The sequence below is a fragment of the Ostrea edulis genome, chromosome 3 (assembly GCF_947568905.1).
Source record: "Ostrea edulis chromosome 3, xbOstEdul1.1, whole genome shotgun sequence".
NCBI lineage: Eukaryota > Metazoa > Mollusca > Bivalvia > Ostreida > Ostreidae > Ostrea > Ostrea edulis.
Window position 1 is genome coordinate 93,923,321 of NC_079166.1, and position 19,335 is coordinate 93,942,655.

At 35.4% G+C, this 19,335-nt stretch overlaps 1 pseudogene; it reads left to right on the plus strand.

The window, feature by feature from the left end:
• The first annotated feature begins 805 nt into the window (after positions 1-805).
• On the plus strand, positions 806-17,039 carry LOC125677114 (organic cation transporter protein-like; annotated as a pseudogene).
• The last annotated feature ends 2,296 nt before the right edge of the window (positions 17,040-19,335 follow it).

Genomic DNA, 19,335 nt, shown 5'->3' on the forward strand with positions numbered 1-19,335 from the left:
ATCGGTCACATTCACCGTGAGCCCTAAAAATACAAATCATGATCTAAACTAAACAAGTACAATATTACAATGAACATGAATAAATGCTGTGGTTAATTTACTGACGTTTAGAAAATTTGAAAAAAAGATCAGAACAGAATTTGAAGCAACTACACATACAGAATTGATTGATTCTGTGGAACAGTCGCATTTATTTTTCTACTGAAAAGTTTAAAGTACTTGATGTGGTTCATTTCAAAATATGTATCCTGGTATGTGCATAGCCTCCTCTTTTACGTCACAAGGGTCTATGTACTGGGCTATTAGCCAGTCATTACATGAAGCCAAAGAAACAAAACAGCAGATCCCTTATATCGTCATGGTGTATATTTTTTTTTTAAATATTCACTAATATAGTGTAGTTGATACATTTAAATTTAATCAATGTATTAATTATCAATGTCGATAACATTTAATCACATCTAAAAATAACCAAGCCCAATGTGATATTTTTAAAGTTTTGCAACTATGTATGTATTGAAGCCTTTTCCAGTTCTTTCCATAATATACACTTCCTCTATCCCTTCTCTATTGTGAAAGGTGACGATAACGAAGAGTGATTAATCTCATAACTTCCAAAAACCAGTTTCTAGACGTAACGTATACCTGCAGCAATATTGTCGCAACAAATTGAAGCAAACTAGCTACAAAAGTTCTGCATATGTGCATCAACATATAATTGGATAAGGGATCACTTCGTATCAGTTAAGATCATTATGTAGAACAAACAATTATTTGTTTCAGTAATCTTTCAAAATATCTTTGTCACCAATCTGTTTTGTAAACTGGTTTACTTTTTGACTATAGGGTTAAACTTATAAGTTAATGCAGTCAAACTAAATTCCACATCGAAACAATGAAGTTTGATGACATATTCAAAGAGATAGGAGAATTTGGTCCATTCCAAAGACGAAACTACGGTCTGTTAATTGTGGGATGGATGCTAACGGGACCCACCATGGTGCTGTCTGTCTTCGTGTTAGGTTTGCCGGATCACAGGTTTTGTTTCTAATTAACATGTATTTGGTTTTGAAATTTTCATTCAAGAAGTTTCACAATTGAGGAGCTTTATTGTAACATAAACATTACTTAACTGTAGTTAGTTACATCGTATGATGGTACTTTATTACAGTATCAATATTTTAAATTATAAAATATCACATCATCCATTTTGTTCCACAGGTGATGATATTATGGAAATCTTTAACGGTGTAGATTATTTCAGTATTTTTTCTATTAGTAAAATCTGTACAATAGCAATATAAATTGTCAAAAAACAAGTTATTGTTAAAAATACAAATTCTTTGCAATAATTAGTTATATTACTAAAAATTTTACATTTTTTTCCATGTAAGTCAACTATAGCATTAAGGGAATGACCAGGGCAATCCAGAGCATCACATTGCTATTGTCAATCATATCTAGATATTTAGGGAGATACTGTATAGCATTGTGGGCAGATGGGAGTAATGAATTGATCATACTCGTGGTGATTAGCACGAATGCTGACATACTCTGGGAACTTAACAGATATTCATTAGATATGCTTATTGAAATGTTTTACAACATAATGATATCATATGTTTTACTTATTCCGCCCAGTGCGGCAGTCAGAAAACATCACAGGTAAACGTAGTTTCTTTTAACTTAACTGTTCATACGCATCGTATTGCGTGATAAAAACGTGAAAGCAACCATCGTAGATTTGACATCGGCAACTTTATATATGTATATGAATCAACGTAAATGGAAATACGGAAATAAGAAAACGACGAAGAGCAATATCTTTGTTTTCTATTTGAAAGTGTGTTTGAGCATTTAGGTAAAAAGTGAAGATAACGAACAATGATCAATTTGATAAATCCCATAAAGAATCCAAAACTTACGAAAAGGACAAATACGGGTCCCTGAGCCTACACCAGATGGGAAAAAGTTCCCAGCAGGAAACATACCCTGTTTACCAATTACACCCGTTGTAAGCAAGGTATGTTTTAATCGGGTAACGGAGTAATTCGAAGTCAAAATCGTATTAAAAAACAGCCTAACATTCATTAATTCAATTGCCTTACTGACATGTTGTATTTGCAATATAGACAATTTTAACGGCCATATAATTTTGAAAATCCCAACTTTGAGCGAGATTATTGAAATCCCTTTTTAGACGTTGGCTATCTATAGCCACCGTCTTATGCTATTGCTTCAGTATATACACGGGGATCCTAGCGACAGAATTGTGCAAGCAAAAAATCAAGAAAATGGAGTTGTTTTGATTATCAAAATCATATCTGCATGATTGTGAACTGTTTTGAAAAGCCTTTTTCAATAATGTTTTGTGCTATATACGCAAAATTAATCCCGAAATATTGGTATGTTACATTACTCGCTTCATAAATATGCACAGGATAACGGCGTTGTACATAATCAATAATTGGCGCCTTTGAACTTGCAGTTTCTATGTCAGCCTTGAATCTGAAAATCCTCCATGTAAGACGACGTGTCCACTGAATGTCCCGTTGTGTTCTCACGACATCACACGCAGTATTAATCACTGTTCATTATCTTCACCTTTCACGGAGTATAACATTTTATTCTATGGATATAATGCACAGTCTTGCTCGATTTCCATGAACAGTTGTGAATTCTTTAAATGGAGTGATTTCTTGTTTCAGCTTTATTTTGTAAATTTTCAAAACATTTGTAATTTATGGAGTAAATCGTATTGCTATTGATTGTTGTTAGTCTTTGTACGATAATTATGATTTGTTTGTTGGTTTGTTTATTCAATTAAGGGTATCAAGAACGATGTTTGAACAAATGCTCCAACTTACCAAGCCCATCAGATCACGTTTACATGGCATAATTTTGAAACAATTATCCCTTCATCTCGTGAATTTCGGTGTCTTTGATATTATATGCAAGGTGAATATAACGAACAGTGATCAATCTCATAACTCCTATAAGCAATATAAAATAGATAGTTGGGCAAACACGGACCCCTGGACACACCAGAGGTGGGATCATGCATTATTTGGGGGTGTATGTATTACACAAAGCGACGAGATTCCTGCAGCAAAAAATAAAGAACCACTAGTTATAATATTCCGATTTGATACTATAACCGATAATGTTTTTGTGTGTTCTTGAGAACATTTGCAATAAAGTAAAAAATAAATCACACCACACGCTATAGAATTTCAGTTTTTGTAATAAGCAGCAAGCGTGAACTGATTGTCAGATGGAGCAAGCTAATCTCTTGTGTGAAAAAATAGGAAAAACCGTAGTCGTCCTTTGCTGAACAGATATATTAAGGGAAGTAAATTTATGCCTGTAAAATAGTTTCCCATAATACTTATCTCATTGATATTCAGTTAGAGATATTAATCATAATTTGTTTGTGTATTTGTACATGTTTCATACCGATTGTTAGACCGTTCTTGGCACACTAATTTTGACTGCAGATAGCTCCGTTTACCTGATCATGATATAGGGCTCACGGCGTGTGTGACCGGTCGACAGGGGATGCTTACTCCTCCTAGGGACGTGATCCATCTCTGGTATATCCATATATGTTTGCCCAACTATCTATACGTACATACGTTTCATGTTTCATCTTTTGGATTGAATACACTATTATCAACTCTTTTACCCTGTTTCACCATTATTGAATTATCATTACAAAATGAATTATCATTACTGATTCCTCATTCAGACACGTCACTGTCTTTCAGTACTATCAATACGTTGAATAAACTTATTTGTCATTAGCCTGGGTTGATTTAGATAATGATCATCACCATCTCCATCGCTAACTCCAGATATTTATGCAATAATATTCCATTATCACTTGGATATGGTGTTTGTATGTCTCAACTGATTCGATACGATGCACAAGAGCTTGTTCTGTGTGTGATCAATTTCCGAATTAAACAGACTACCGATAAACAAGTTGATGGTGCAGGGGTTTCAACAGTTTCAGCAGTTTCGCAAATTCTATGGTCGTTATAATGATCAGGTTTGCCTATATGACCTATCACTAGGTCAAATGCTGTCTGACGTGTTTCATACCGATTGTTAGACCGTTCTTGGACACTGATTTTGACTACAAATTATTCCGTTTACCTGATCAAGATATAGGGCTCATGGCCGTTGTGACCGGTCGGCAGAGAATGCTTACTTCTCTTAGGCACCTGATCCCACCTCTAGTATAACCAAGGGCCCGTGTTTGCCCAACTCTCTATTTTGCATTCCTTATAGGAGTTAAGAGATTGATCTCTGTTCGTTATCTTAATCTTTCAATTCACGTAGAGACGTCACCAGATTCAGCCGACGTTTATTGTTATCTTTAAAAACGCCTAACGTGACCTTTGATCTCCTCTTTTAATATCCTAAGAATTGAAGGCAAAGGAACAGTCTTACAGTTGACGCAGTGTGTAGATAGAGATTCGATTTTGGATCTTACGGTTGCAAAACAAAACGAACGAGCTTCATAACCATGGGGCCAACACGACCGGCACGTTTGGCACATACCCTGAACCGTTCCATTCCCACCATTCAATACTCTGTTTTCTGGTCAAAGCGTTCTCTTCCCCGATAAAAAAGTTCCGTACGTTTGTTAGCGTAGTGATCTTTTAACACTAATTTCAGATGCCAAATTCCTGGTCTTATTAACGTATGCAATTCAAGGACGACAACATGTGGATCTAATCAACAAGTACATCCCCTTAGATAAGGATGGCGAGTATGATCAGTGCAGTTTTTACGACATTGACCAATCATCGATGGAGTTAGACAACAATAGTCAACCAATCAACTCATCTACCATAAAGTGCTCATCTTGGGTGTACAGCAAGGATATTTTCCAGAATACATTTGTCACCAAGGTATTTGTCTGACCAGGAATTTCAATAAATACATTAACTCGGCTATTGTGCACAAACAATGCTATTTGATTCGGAAAAATTATAATGAAGTAGAATAAGATTCGAATACATCCTATATGTAACAGTACTGACCCTCCGGAGGTGGAATCAGGTGTCTAGGAGAACTAAGCATCTCTTGTCTACCGGTCACACCCATAATGTATCAAATGCTCCTAAAGGGCTTATTTGCATAGATAATAGTGCAATTTGCGTTTACCTGATCAAGGAATCACGGTGGCTGTGACCGGTCGACATGGGATGCTTACTCCTCCCTGGCAACTGAACTCACATCAGGTGTATCCAGGGTTTCGTGTTTGCCAAATTCTCTATTTTGTATTGCTTACAGGAGTTATGAGATTAATCTCTGTTCGTTATCTTTGCCTTTCATTACTTCCTAAATCAGCACATGTATTAAGATTAACATCGGAATTGCACATATGTAACCGAAATGCATAATCCTCAAAAGAACGCTCGCCCGACATTAGTAGAAAATCCAACAGCATTTGACCCAATGATACGTTGTATTGGCAAAATATATCGTTTTAACAAAAGCAGAAATGTATATTTGGGATCGGATTATCATTTTTTTTGTAATGAAATCATTTTCTACTTTCAGGAAAATTTGGTGTGTGATGACAAATATAAAATTTTGCCGACCAAAACGATTTTCTTCGCCGGGGTTTTGACGGATTCCTTCATGTTTGGAATGATATCGGACGTGTAAGTAGAAAAAGAAAAAGTAAAGATAACGAACAGTGATAAAAAGTTTAGTGTAAGTACATAATGATTGGTAGAATCCATTACTATTTGGCTGGAGAGTTTCAGTATTAATGTAAAACTTAGACAGGGGATGCTTGCTCCTCCTGGGCACCTGATCCCACCTCTGGTGTGTCCAGGGGTCCGTGTTTGCCCAACTGTCTATTTTGTATTGCTTGAAGGAGTTATGAGATTGATCACTGTTCGTTATCTTCACCTTGCACGGTACCAATTTTGATGCACCAGATGCGCATTTCGACAAAAAATGTCTCTTCAGTGATGCTCAACCGAAATGTTTGAAATCCGAAATAACTATGAAGTTTTAGAGCTAAATATAGCCAAAACCAGTATTAAGCTGTTGCATTAAATTTTGATCAAATGTTGAAAACTTGAGTAAGTTCCCAATGTTATATGAATGGAATCTGTGAGTCCCAATGGAAAATCATGGTGATTAATAATAATTGAAACTCCCTAATTATATTTTTAAAGGGTATAGCATAACTGAGCAAACGGCATTATGATATGATAATATTGAAACGTTACCAACAGACAATTAGGTTCAAATCATATTCGTACAAAACTTTACTCTGTTCCATTGAGAGTTTTATTTACATTATTTGAAGAAGTCACAACTAGTCTATACTTGGGGGTTTTCAACAACTGAATATAGAGTGAACTCCATGGATATAAATGTTGCCAAACACAGACTCTTTAAACCAGCGCGGGTCAGGATGATATTCCTTCCGAATCATGCCGCCAGTTCCAGAAGCTCAAATTCACAAACAAAGTAATAAATGCCATCAACATAAGCAACATTCTTTGTCATAAAGGAGTCTTGCATTCCAACTAATTTCAAGTTCAAGTCTACACCCTGTATTTCCTAGAGCTATACTTCTGCTATTGCATCCAAACCTTTTAGTTAACATGATTACGGTGTGACATCTTTCAACACGAATTAATTCATTTAACACGGGAAATATAACACGGTTGATGTAAACAGTGCATTGTGACGTCACCATTATCTGCGATTGTTTTTCTTTTAAATCGAGCAATTATCCACAACAAAACGTACAAAGGTATGGGAAAGCTTGTCTGGAATTTACAAACATTTGTGGTACTTTCCAAACTATTTTTTCGTTTTATCTATGGGGTTGTCTATGAAGTATACCACAGTGACGGGGACATTTTTCCAGAAGCATAATGGGTAGTCCCCATCATTTTGCAGTTGATGAAGAGTAAATCACGTGACTTAAGTGCGTAAACTTTGAAGGGAAGTTGTAGACAAAAGGTGAATATAACAAACATTGATCAATCTTATAACTCCCATAAGCAAAACAAAATAGATAGTTGGACAAACATGGACCTCTGGTTGGATCAGGTGCCTAAGACGAGTAAGCATCCCCTGTCGACCGGTAACACCCGTCGTGAGCCGTATATTTTAATCAGGTAAACGGAGTTATTCGTAGTCAAAATTAGTGTAACACAAACGGTCTAACAATCGGCATGAAACACGACAGACAGCATTTGACCCAATGATTGATTATTTTTGCAAACTAGATAGTTATAACGGCCATAGAATTTTCGAGACGCTGACTTTAAACAAGACTGTTGAAACCCCATGTACCATCACCTTGTTTAAAAACTGACAATACACAGAACAATCTCTTACGTATAGAATCAGGTGAAAGATATAAACTCCATATGCAGGTGATAATGAAATACTGCTACATAAATATGGGAAGTTGACGATGGAGAAACTGAAATATGAAAAAAAGACCTTGATTCATTATCAGAATGGATTAAAAGCATAAGAGGAATATCAAAATCACGCATTAGACAAATGAAAACAAAAAATTGTAACATCTATTCCTCTATGTTTAGTAAAACAGAAATGATAAACGAATCAGAGAGATTAAATGAGGAAGATATTTTGGCTCCAGCGGACATAGCTCGTATATATAACAACATTGTCTTTGTTTGTAAGGCTCATTATTACAACTGTATTTTAAACAAACTTTCATTTATTAATTCCACTGTTGATCCCTCTTCGCTATCTATATTTTTTCATCAATATATATGATACCTCTCAACCTTTTCAGCTTTGGACGTAGGAAGACCATCTTGATTGGGATCCTGGCAGAGATTGTTACAAACATTGCACTGACTTTCTCCTATAATTTCGTCACGTATGTAATAATCCGCTTTTGTACTGGAGCAGCGTGCGTTGGGTTGTTCATGACGATATATGTTTTAGGTTTGTAGAAAAGTGTGTGTATTTTTCGTGTAAATCTGTTTTGATTTTGAATTTATTGCATTATTTCAAGTAAAATGTGGTATACATTTATTTCTAGGAATGGAGTAGGTCGGCCCTTCCGCGAGGAAATACGCCTCCTTGATCCTAGGTTTCTTTGGACCATTGGGACAACTGTACTTTCTCTTTGTTTCTTATTTTGCCAGGGATTGGTTTTGGATTATCATTGCTATGGCTCTCCCGTTTGCATTTAACGTTTTCCTGTGGTGGTATGTTGTTTGTAGTATATGAAAAAGTGAAGATAAAAGTGATCAATCTTAAAAAAAACCTACAAAGATTACACAATTTTTAGTGGTTGAAATACTAGTCACTTGAATGTACAGCATTAGTATAGCTCGGATTAGTTTTAATTAAGCTAAACAAATACTAGAGAAACAGTCATCTCATTAAAAAAAATAGTAAGTACCTCGGGCCGTCTATCAAAAAGCGTGCATTTATTTGCTAATATTTTACATGAAAATGCCATCTATTTAGAGTGATTACTTTCATTTTAATATTCTGCATTTCCCCCCAAAGGTTTATTTCTGAATCGCCACGCTGGTTGTTCAATACCGGAAGAACAAAGGAAGCCGCTCGTTTAATTGCAAAAGCTGCCAAATACAATAAAAGAGAAATCTCGTCAAAGATATTGGAGGAGGTGACCATTGAAAAGAAAGAAGCTGGCAAAATATGGCTGCTATTCTCCGATCGTCGCCTCGGAGTGAGAACTATTATCATATTCTATAACTGGTAATGTTTGTACTGTTAATATGTTATACACAAACGTTTCATTAAGACATACATTTACCTCCGACAAGAGGTGTATATCATTGGCCTTGTCTGTGCGTGTATTTGAATGTCTGTTCATTCATGAATATCTTTTTTAAAGCAGTTGTTTTGTATCTCTTCATTTAAAAACCATATTTTTGACGTTTGGAAAAAGATGGATGTTTATGAGAGTTTGTGTTCGAGTTGACGTTTGCATTTGATAAGTACTGACATAGGTTATAGATACCTCATTAAAATTTTCAGTCTTTGAATTTAAACTTAACTTAAAATTGCCCAAGGAAGCGATGTCATTGCTTTTCTAAATTGATTGTGATCATTAAATTTAGAATTAAAATGGAATGGGTGATTTCGTGATGTGAGAATAGAAATACATTCTTTTGTCTCATTTCTGTAACATTAAATTTGAGATTCGATACATTGGGATACATGTTTTCTGTAGTCAGAAAAATGTCAAATAATTTTTCAAAAGATACAGATATATTTAAAGAATTCAGTGTAGAGATTCGCGAATGAATTTTAATAAATAATCAAACTTCATTTGATCTTGAGTAAAATTGAAACATTAAGTCAATGATAGAACTCGTGCTTGGTTTTCTCAGGATGGTGGCGAGTATGGTTTTCTATGGACTTTCCCTGAACACTGGGATCCTCTATGGAGATTATTACATTAACGTCCTCCTAGCAGTTCTGGTAGAGTTTCCTGGAAACGTTCTACCGTTATTGTCAGTTGATAGAATTGGCAGAAAAAAGAGCCATTTTATCTATATGACTGCAGGTGGTATAGCTTGCCTGAGCACTATATTCACGGTCAATTTCGGAGGAAAAGGTTTGTATGAGTATACCATTAACCCAAAAGTATAAGGAATTCAATTTCATTGACGTGTCCTCAATAGTTAATATCAATATGCTAACGAATTTTTCGGATAAACACTGAAATTGTATTCATTAAAGGAAATAGTACATTATAGCATTGCATTCTCTTATTTCTGAACTGATATTCCCTGCATTAAATTTGAGGAGGATAGCTTAAAGACCCAACTTTAAGTTAACGCCCCCAAATTTTACCTGTGTCGCGATCAATAATAAGCCGCTGAAGATACGTGCATACATATGTTTTGCTCGTCAGATCTACAACCACTCACGACAGCTCTAGCGATGGTGGGCAAAATGTTTGCTACAGCAGCTTACTCCACCATCTATATCGTGTCCGCCGAGCTTTTCCCCACAACCATAAGGAACGCTGGAATGGGCTCCAGTTCATGCTGGGCTCGTGTGGGAGGAATGCTTTCGCCGTTTATTGCAGACACGGTATGGACATTTCTGTAAATCCTGCACTAAGGTAAAGTTAAATCAGATTTGGTAAGTAAATGTAATTATAAAAGTTAGTCCCTGTGAATTCAAAGGTTTGCGTGTTAGCTGAGTTATATATTGTACAGCTAAATTGTGCTTGTGGTTTGATATACATATGGAGTGAGAGTACCAAGCTTTCAGATGAAAGTTGAAGATAACGAACAGTGATCAATCTCATAACTCCTATAAGCAATACATAATAGAGGGTTGGGCAAACACGGACCCCTGGATATACCAGAGGTGGGATCAGGTGCCTAGGAGGAGTTAGCATCCCCTGTCGACCGGTCACACCCTCCGTGAGCCCTATATCCTAATCAGGTAAACGGAGCTATCCGTAGTCAACATTAGTGTGCCAAGAACGGCCAAAAAATCGGTATGAAACACGTCAGACAGCATTTGACCCACTGATATGTTGTATTGGCAAACTAGATGTGCAACCCGGAGTTAAGGTACACATATCGTGGTGTTACGTAATTGTCCAAGCTCTAAAATGAAATTATTTTAAATTGAAAGAAATATTGCGACAGTTTTGATTAGTTCTTGGGATGAGAATTTATCGCACAAACTTGATAGATGAACTCTGGAAACTATCATGGTAGGGTTATATATCAAACGAATGGTGTCATTCTCTGCATATCGCTATATGTTGCATGGGAGTACAAAACAAACAGTACCACAATATATTTTATGTGTTGTTTTATTAGCACTTGAAATAAACTTTCAGATGTAGTTACGTATTTTTCTAATTCAATATCGCCAAATAGGAAAATATTGAGCCTAAGGGGAAACAAATGAATATTTTTTTCCCTTATTACACGAGACTTATGTCAATTTCAACCAAAGGGCGCTACACGCAATTCTTGCACAGCGTCTTCTGGTGGAAATCGAACTAGATAGAGGTAAGTCATACTGTAGTGTTCCAAGCAGATGATTTTGTAAGCAGGAATTTTCAAAATTTTATATTTAATGAAAATCAGTCTTGTTTGTAGTTTTGTTAAAACATTAATATACAATTTGTTATAAAAAATATATTTATCTATGGTTTAGTTGATATACAGGCTGATTTAGTTGATATACAGGCTGATGTAGTTGATATACAGGCTGATTTAGTTGATAAACAGGCTGATTCAGTTGACTTGATATACAGGCTGATTTAGTTGACTTGATATACAGGCTGATTTAGTTGGTGGAACCTCCGGAACTGCTATACCACTGATGATATTCGGAGGGGCGTGTCTCATTGCTGCGGGTCTCACCTTAATTTTACCGGAAACACTACACAGAATGCTACCAGAAACCATTGAAGACGGCAAAAACTATACAACGTAGGAAAATTTCATTTGTGGATCTGTTTGAAATGACCCTTTAGAGTTACTGTGAACCTGCATATACAAAGAATAACTTGAGTTATATGGGCGCACCCAGAGAATTTCCAAGGCCGGGTTGCGACAAAAGTCTGTACCTTTTCCATCCTAAAAGATGGATTGAAGGTCCCGACATTACAAATATAATCTTTGTGTTAAATATCATCAACTAAGAGTGATGGTTATATCCTCCAAAACCCCTTCAAATCTGCTACTATCTATGTTTTGAATTATTTCTCCTGTGCAACAGTTGTCCTACATAATGACCCCTTAACGTTACCATGAACTTGTGTATAGAGTAGATAGATTGAATCATAGTTCATTATTTGAATTATTTCTTATTTCATATCATATCATCCATTATTGATCATGTTTTGGTATTTTCAGCAAAGAATACAAAGAAAGATCGAAGCAATATTTGGGTGGATTTGAGAAGGAGATAGAATCGACGCAGTTTTAGAAATGTCTGCCAGAGCATCAGTTTTTGAGCTTGTTTACAGTCCAGTCATTCTAGCCAAAATATAGCGTAACCTCAAACTAATTGCAACAAAAGTGTTTTTTGTTTTCAAACGGTGAGTCAAGGGATAAAAAATCGAGAGCACAAAACAAAGGGGAAACGTACATTTTGATTTTAAAAAATCACTGAAAACTGGGAATTATCATTTATCTTAACACATGACAAAAATAAATGAAACACGGTTGCTATAGTTATCGGGAGCGGTGTTAACATTCACAAACTACTTTATTCATACTAAAATTTCAAATGAATGAATATTTTTTATGAAGCGCAATGCCTTATTTTGGACGAAAAATCGATGAAAATGAGAAGAGTTAATATGAAACTCGTAAACATTGATTCTGGCACAAAATGAGATACTATTTAGATGAGACAGTTAAAGAAGTGATAATTAATAAACATGTGTAGTGATAAATCGAATAGGATGCATGCAAATTGCATGCAAATTAGGCGGGACTAGGGTATTGTATTTGACCATTGCTCATTTCCTTCTCTGCATATCTATAAGTGTCTTTGAGAAATATACAGTTCGGATAGAAGAGCCATTAACGCCACGTTTCTTATCAGAAAATTTGCACAAAATATACAGTTCTTGTCGAAGTAAAAAGGAGGTGTTGTTGAGCGAAGATCGCGACTTGATTCATGATTAAGACTTGTAGAATCAGACACCAAACGTTCACTTTTTAATCGTTATTATTGTGTTGGGATTAGTGTAGTCATGGCGACATTTTTGATGCACTCTATTGCCACGCATTGTTACAGTAAGTCAGTAATTATAGTGACATACATCATTTCCTATAAATGCGAATTCAAAACACCCGATCCATCGGACCTATATGGATGTATAAACTGGGTAGTTTGCCGAGGGAAATTCGTTGATAAAAAATAATACAATCTACATATATGTACACAATGTGGGGTTACAACCAGTAGTAAACAAGAGGTACTGTGAGCAATGCTCACTAAAAATACTCCCCGCTTACCCCAATCTCCCAAAGGGTGTTGTTAATAGGTATAAATTACCTCTTTCCTGAGTGTAAAACTATGGTATGCCTTTGTAGAAGAAAATGGAAGATACAGTCCGAAAACAAATCCATGGTATAAAACTATAATTTTGACCTTGAGATCAAAGGTCGAGCCGGTAAAGGGCTGCAAATTTTAGGCCTATATACTCTGCGCTTATTGCCTTTGAGCAGGGAGGGATCTTTATCGTGCCACATGTGCTGTGTCACGGGGTCTCGATTTTTTCGGTCCCCCCCCCCCCCCCCATGGAAACACCATCTAAAGAACACAGAGAACATATTTTGTCTTCTAATGTTTTCTCCTTTGTATCGCCATGTAGTGCAGGTAAAGGAATGAATCTGTGATAATGGCGAAGTGCGCGATTCTGAACCATCTCAATGTCGTGGTAGTTTCGAATATCCCATCAAGAGTTTTAACACTACCTGAAAATTAAAAAGTCGATGCAATTCACTTGTGAGGGACAGATGCCTAATGCTTGGAAAACATTTGATTTTACTAAATCAGCTGGAATAATTTTCATGTATGTAAAACTAGAAGCTAAGTGCAGGACCGCTCGTGTCATAGCCGTATGAAACACTTTCACCAAACGCTCGACATTTGGAAATGAAAACCATGGGTCTTTCGGATATGGCCCTAAAACGGAGATCCCGTGTCAAGGCAGGTGTTGGCACGATAAAGAATCATTACAAGTGGTATTTCACCTACAACTGGTGACATCTCAATATTACACACATAACATATATATATATATATATATATATATATATATATATATAAAGTTTTGAAAATACTATTATGCAATTTTTACCATAACGGCGTTCCGTACTTTTCTTTACGTGATATAATTCCTTTGAACAATTGATATATATTACATCTCATATAGTTGTTCTCTCAATGTGGATATTTTAGCTGTGTTTTGTCTTATATTCATTGTAGTATATGAATTAAATGTACACATTCAATATGCTTGTATATTGAAAAATAGCACACCATACCGATACTTTAAGATTAATAGAACATCCTGACTTTAAAATGCACAAATATCAAATTATATATCCTAATTAGGAAATAGAATAAATTCCATCATGCATCTGAACTCTAAAATTTATTACTTATTCAACAAATCCAACTATCTATTTTGTATTGCTTGTAGGAGTTATGAGATTGATCACTGTTCGTTATCTTCACCTTGCATCATCAAAACACATAAAAACTTACCTAAACTATAAAAACTTTGCATCATCTGCTTTGTGTTGACGTACAATTTTCAGGTACGATGCCCCGCGTATGCCATTATTGTTACATCTAAAATGCGAAATACTCTTGATTAATTTTTTAATTAACTGTTCGGTTGATTTTTGTCGATTTTTGATATGTGGTCAAAATATACACACTTAATTGATTATAACAAAGTTTGTTTTTGTTGCAATTTGTTTAAGGTTTATTGTTATAACGACTGGTCTATTAATTGCGAATATTTGTCAGTTGTTTCCCCTATTTCAAACATAGGTGGCGCAAGACTCGTTTACGTCCTTGTTGACTTCCGGTATACATAAGATTTATGAGAGATTGTAAGGTTTTTGTTGTGCAAATAGGGAGCGGGGGTAGAATTCCCGAGATATGAAGCTTTTATAAAATTCAACTGGTTCATTGCCGTCATATGTGACAGCGACAACGATCGTTTTAAGTTCCACTCTGCGTCGTGCGCTATAAACTTCAGTCTTCAGTTCAGTCCACGTCCGACTACACAGATATCAGATGACGACTTTATTGCAGAAAGTATTTACGGGGGATTAAACATTTGCTCTGTAGATCGTAATATTCTGCATGAATGTTTTATGCTGAAATTTTATCTATCCTTAGTGATACAGTCATCAATGATCTTATAATTCTATGACCCCCCCCCCCCACCTTCTAGACTAGATCTATAATCGAACAGGGGAAATTTGAGTCATCAATATATAAACGAAGTATGGTACAAAAATATATTTCAGATGTCATTTAAAAATTAATTTTAGAGTTAACCAAGGTAATCAAAATATGAATTGCTACCAGCACCCCCCTCCCTCGGTACGACGACGCGACTGTAATGGAGGGGTGGCTATAATCAGACTGTAACTGTAAGGCAGTGAATATTCCTAGGTCTTGTTTTCGTTTTTGATGACTGGATTGTAAATTAATTTCAACACTTTACTTTCATTGTTAATTTTGTTATAATTCAAAAAGTGTTGTAAAATATTGTTTGAATTTCAGGGAAAACGAGTCTAGATTTTTCAATAGTCAATACGTATGGAATTAATCAAAATATGGGATGATATTGTCAAACTTTCATAACTTATCAAAGTTTGCATTATCAAAATAGTTATGTTGTTATGTCATGTTTATCAACTGACCCACGGACAGTCCTAGCCTATTTTAACTGTTGGCGCAAACCAGAAGAAAAATGCATCTCAAGAGATTAAGATATTTCTGAATTTTTTAGAAATAAAATTTGAATCATATCTACTTTTATCAAAATTAAATGCAAATTCATAAAGCTATAAATTTATCCAAGTGAAGTAAATACAAATTTCACTGTCATATATACAATGTTGTGTTTATATAAAAGCCACACACAGGCCTATTGTTCATTGTGGTTTTTTATTTTTAAAAAAATCATTGCATTGCGTTTTTCAATATTCACTTGTAACTTCGATTTCAATCTGAAGTATGAACATTCAAATTGACCTTCAAATTGAAAAGTGTACTACATTTGTTAAGTGATGTATTTTAGTATAAAATCACTCATATCATGAACTGTCATGGTACAAACATGATAAATCCTTATACGTGAAAGTAAACACGGGTCAAATTATGTAGGCCTACATCAGTTTCCTGCAACACCATGGACAAACGTCATTTGGATACAACCATTCCTATACGCAGGATACAGTCGTGCTTTTCACGCAGAGTACAACCAACTCATAGTATATCAGTCATAGTATATGGATGGAGACGTGAATTTAGAAGTTGAAAGAAAGCTTGAACTTCCGTCTTATTGCAATCCAAATTGCAATATTCAATTAAAATGTAGAAACTCGAAATTTTGAATCCTTATTGTACACCTAGCATATGGGGTAGTAAAATTTATTTGACCTGCCAATTTTTATGCTCTCGCTTGCCCTATAATATGGACTAATAAAAAGTTAATCGCAAGGACTGTTTACCTACCGTGACGTCATCACGTAAGTGATATAAGTTAAAACACGCAAATAAACTGTTAAAGAGAAGTTATACATATACATTCACTATTACTACACATTTTAACAGCTTAATAATAGAAATTCAGAGGTATATGGATATATTTGATAATTGATATTCTTAATCCTCGATCGAGAGAGAGAGAGAGGGGGGGGGGGGGTGTCCGCATCTTATTGTTTTAAACATATGCAATTCAACAACTTATAAAAAATTCTGATGTATTGTATATTATATATTCAACCTAAACTACTGTTTAAGCATGTAAACTTAATTATGAAGTAGTTTATAATGAAAAACGTTCAATGTGTATTGAATGTCTTTATTTAATCGATGTGACAGAGAAAATTCGGTTGCAGCTGAAACTCTCAACGTGCTTCCCTTTCCGCCCAGAGAGTCTTGCAATGCGTTTTCTAAGTTCGTCTCTAAGCGCAGTGAGGTCCTACGAACCGTAATCCACCATAGTTACTAAATATTCAACAACTTTCTAATCTAAATGTGTCCGTCCGACGCTCTCTTAAACTTGAGGTTAGAAACGCCTTGGACGTTAACGGATCGTGCGCCACCTGTAATCAAGGGCGAGTAATTTGAAGTTTTATTTGCCATTGTTTTCAACTTGTAGTGTGTAGTATGACGCTTACTATACTTGACTGAAGAAAGAAATAGATCGAAAGATTCAAACCAGGACATTACGCAAATAACCAGTGGTACCGTTGTGTGTTGTAAATATAATGTAATAAATACAGATCATATTCTTAATTGTACGAGCAAATCTTTGATATTTTAGTTGTGTTTGTCTCTTGCTATTACTCTCCTTGGTTTGCGGGGATTTGTATCATATGTGTTGATATACACTATCAGTACACACGTGTATGTATCGTATCAACACTAATATGCCAATATATCATTGGTGTATAAAAGCGAACATATCTCCTACTACTTCACTAACGGTAATGATAAATAGAATATTGGGAACAGTGACCGATCTCAAAATTCCTACCAACAGTAATACTATCTGATGTGTTTCATACCAATTGTGAGACCGTTCTTTCCTGGGTTTTTAAAACTACGGATTACTTCGTTTACCTGATCAAGATATAGGGCTCACAATGGATGTGACTGGTCAACATGGATACTTACTCCTTCCAGGTACCCGATTCCACCTCTGGTGTGTGCAGAGGTCCGTGTTTGTCATACTTTTAATTTCTATTCATTATTGAAATTAAGAGATCGATCACACCTCTTTAGTTTTACTTTTCACACGATTGGAAACGCTATTTAGACGACTGCTTAATGTCCTGGGACGAAATCAGATAGAGGACAAATTAAAATGTTGCGCAATCAACTAAATGCAAACATGAAGTTTTCTACGAAAACCAGCCAAAAGAAACTTCCGATTTTGAAAATGCATACCATCAAGCATAATATCAACATTTCGAGGAGACCAACAATCACCATCATTTGTTTTTAACCCTTGTCACCAGAAACTGAAAAATCAAAATATAGGGCTCACAGAGGATTAGACCGGTCGAGAGGGGATGCTTCCTCCTCTTACACATTTCATTTCACCTCTGATATATATAGGGATCCGTGTTTGCCGAACTCTATTTTGAATTCCTTACAGGAATTATAGAATTGATTACTATTCGTTATCTTTACCTTTCATTGGTATAACGAGAAATACTGACTACAAACCAAACTGTTAAAACGTCATAAACATCAAATGATTTGTGAATAGTTTCCCTTGATTTTCAAATTGAACATACGTATAATACTCTTACGTACAAATGAGTTAAGAGATATAAGCACCATATTCAGGTAACAATATATTAATGTTAAGAGATATAAGCACCATATTCAGGTAACAATAGATTAATGCTACATAAATATATGAAGATGACGATGGAGAACTTGAAATCGTCCTGTGTGTCATAAAATTAAGTTGTTGATTTGCCGTTGATATCTATTTTCAATACAAGATAGCTAAGTGGAGAACTCTGTGGTGTCTTTTATTTTGAGGTGACTGGGATATATCGAATCAACGCCATTGATATCTCTAAATGTCGAGTTGAAGGCCAAAACAAGTGTTTTTTCTTTCATGTAGAAGTTTTTGAAAAACTATTCTTCATAAGACTGCAAAAATAGATCAACTAATAAAAGGGTACAATCCATACCCATGGGAATTTCAACAGACTGCGCAGTGCCTAGATATAGACCATCTTATACGTAATCCACCAACGTGTTCTTGTTCTTCATCTTCTTTCAACTATAGTCCAGCTGAACATGTCATTACTGGTGGTGTTGATATAGTTGAAAATGAGGACCTCAAATCACTTATTCCAAAAGGTCCTAAATACAAAGAACCTCGGTCTTTTAATTGGCGACAATCTCTATTATGAATTCTGTCGAAGATTATACCAGACGATGGGCTAAATATGAAAAAGAAGAACTTGATACATTGTCAGAATGGGTTAAAAGCATAAGAGGGATATTAAAATCCCGCATTACACATATGAAAACCAAAGTACGTACCATCTATCCTTCTGTGTTTAGTAAACCAGAAGTGATAAAAGAATTAAATAGGTTATATCAGGAATATGTTTTGGTTCCAGCTGACAAAGCTAGTAAAACATTGTCTTTGTTTGTGAGGCACATTATTAAACGTGTATTTTCAACGAACTTGGCATTAATTCCACTTTCGGTAATCGTACTTATACTCCAACTGCCCTTTCAAAAGATGAAGTTCTTCAAAACCATGCGTCAGTTTTAGACACATCCAATATCCCAGTCAATGGGTCGAATGAATATGAGTTACCGTACCTATACTGGATTCTTAAACTACATAAAAACCCTTACAAAGATACATTGCTGGATCCAGTAAGTGCTCTACCAAGCCCCTATCTTTGCTCTTCACGAAAATATTAACAGCTATGAAGGAGAAACTTCAAACTTACTGTGCGACTACATATGCCAGAAGTGGTGTTAATCAAATGTGGATTCTAAAAAATTGTAAAGAACTTTTAGCAAACTTGAAATCGTTTTTCAGAACAA